The 2597-nt window shown below is 47.9% G+C and overlaps 1 non-coding gene across 1 annotated transcript; it reads left to right on the plus strand.

Annotated features, from left to right (window-relative positions):
• Positions 1-1121: 1121 nt before the first annotated feature.
• TRNAS-GCU (transfer RNA serine (anticodon GCU)) lies at positions 1122-1192 on the plus strand. Its single transcript has one exon. It is a non-coding gene; the product is annotated as a tRNA-Ser (tRNA).
• The last annotated feature ends 1405 nt before the right edge of the window (positions 1193-2597 follow it).

Raw genomic sequence — 2597 nt, forward strand, 5'->3', positions numbered from 1 at the left:
ACCCTAAAGGGTTTCTTTGGATCAAAGGACTATGGCAGCGGGTGGGTGTGTGGAGCCCCGGGGGAATGGGTGTGTTTTTTGTAACACGTGCACACTTCTTCTTGTGTGATGAAAGGTTTATGATGGAGGATGAAAGGTTTGTGATGGAGGATGAATATATTTAACTTTATATATTAAATCAGATCAAGTGTAGTCCTTTGCTTACCTGGCAGGGGAAACACCATGACCGTGCAGGCAGTTTTCCTAGTCGCACTGGGGGACAACCGCTTTCCTGGCATGGGGGTAGTACCCAGAAAGGTAGTGCCTAATTCATCTCCAATGTAGCTGCTGGAGTGGGGAGATCTTAGCTTTATGTCACTTTATGGACATGGGAGATTCCTCCCAAGCTTGCTCCTGTGGCCATATGGCTGAGGGCAAGCAAAACTTTGGGGCATCCAAACCCCTGCATGTAGGATGCCCCTCAAAGGAGTTGGGGACATCTGAAGTCCCAGATGGGGCTGGAGGATGTTTGCCAGTAGTCAGGCCACTTATGGTTCTGCAAAGACTCACAGATTTGGAGTTGATTTGACTGGTTTGGTTTGCAACATGGGGAATTTTTTTTTTTTTTTAATCTCCCCCCTCTTGCCCTGGAGCCAGTGAAGGAGGACTGCAAAAATCAATCCAGAAAAAGGGAAAGGAACAGCCAAATGCCCAGTCTGTAGCACAGACACCACACATGCGGGCGTCTGCTATGTCCATCCAGCCCCCCTTGGGCTCCCACATTCTCGGATGATTTTAATCACTGCAGGTCAGGATCCCCCCAGCACCCAGCCCAGCAAAGGAGGGAGTTGCATGGAAAGCAGGAGCTCGAAAAGGGATTTGGAGTCCTTGTGCAAGCAAGACAAAGAAACAAACACACCAAAGGTGGCTCAATCACTTCCCCAGGGTGACATTTCCCCTCTTTTCCAATGCAGGCTGTTTCTTTCAGTTCTGGCCAGGGCTTATTGATCAGCTTTGGGCCATGGCATTGAAGAGCTCCCAAAACCTCTGGCTTGTTTCTCCTTGGAGTGAACTGGAGTGGAGGGAAGAGTCACCATCATATTTTATTTCCTGGGGTTTCATCAGGAGCTTTGCTACCTCAAGCATTGGTGGTTCAATGGTAGAATTCCTGCTTGCTATGTAGGAGACCTGGGTTCAATTCCCAGCCAATGCAGGTGAATACAATGTGTATGTTAGCAAACTGAGCTAATCCTTGACAAGTATGGTCATTTGTTGCAACTTTCTATTATTCTTTGAACTAAAAAACTAAAAAAAAAATCCAACAGATATTTCAAAGCAAACATGGCAGAGTAAATCTGCAATTTATTTACGTTATTGATTCCTTTCTGAAACTTCTGCATTTTCTTCATGATTCATATGCAGATCTAGACACAACTAGCAGCACTAATATTGTGTGACTCCATTAAAAAAAATCTGATGGCACTCCAGAGTGCCCAGTCACCCTGGCTGAGATTTACTCCTCTAGGTTATTTCAACAGCACGGAGAGCATGCTACAAATGAAAAACAGCAGAACAAAAGTGCACCCTTCACCCCATGCCTTGTCCAGCAGGGAAAATGAAAGGTCTAAGAAAGAGAAACCCCACATATTTAATACCTTAATTTTATTTCAGTCTTCACAAAAAAGGTTTGCTGTCCGTTGAGAAATACATTTGGCAGAAAGAGAAGGGGAGGAGAGAATGAGAGGGAAGTTCAAAGCTGGATGCAGCACCCTGGACATTAAATCTACATTTCATTTCAAAATGGAGTGTCTCCACAGCGCAGCTTTTTCCATCCTGAATGACCTCTCCTTTGCATCACTGCCCTTTTCTATTTTCTAGCCCCCTTGCCTCCCTTTGCTTTCTTTCTTTTTATGTTTTTGTCTTTGGCAAAACTCTGGGGATTATTACAGAAAGGGTGTTGACTCTGTACCACTCCCCATGGAGGGATTTTTCACTGGAGTCAGGCATAAAATACCACAAAAGTCCTTTTATACAGAAAATAACGTTACACCTCGGCAAAGGAGAAGTACTGCCTCCTCCCCTCCTCCCCACCTCAACCACAGAGCAGTCTTCATTTCCCAGGATAAATGAGAAACCCCGGGGAGACCCTGTTGTGTGGACACGGGCAGAGATCACTGCAAGGTCTCAAATTAAACCCCGCCGTGCAGCAAAGGACTTGTCAGCACTGCCGCGGGGCTGCCGACAGGAGCAGGTCCCCTCCACCCACTCCTGTCCTGTGCTCACTTCAAATCAAGGCACCGCGGTCACCGGACAGAGGAACTTGAGTCCATGCCCCCAAAGAAAAGAGGCTGAAAACAGGCCAGGGCCACCCCAAGGGGATGGTGGCATCTTGTGTAAAGGCCTCGTGGAGAGAAGGGGTGTTGGGGACCTGTGTGGACCTAATCCACCTCCAGCTGTGTGTGCTTTGGGGACAGCGGGCTGGGGAAGTGTTGGTCTTAAAGCTGAGTGTGCTGCTGGAGGGGCTGGGCTCTGTCGTGGGGGTGGGGGGCAGTACACAGTTCTGCCCGGGCTCACCCAAGCCAAGAGGCCTGTGTTAGAAAGGCAAGGCTCTTTGAGAA

Source organism: Alligator mississippiensis, chromosome 1 (genome assembly GCF_030867095.1).
Source record: "Alligator mississippiensis isolate rAllMis1 chromosome 1, rAllMis1, whole genome shotgun sequence".
In the NCBI taxonomy this organism is placed as follows: domain Eukaryota; kingdom Metazoa; phylum Chordata; order Crocodylia; family Alligatoridae; genus Alligator; species Alligator mississippiensis.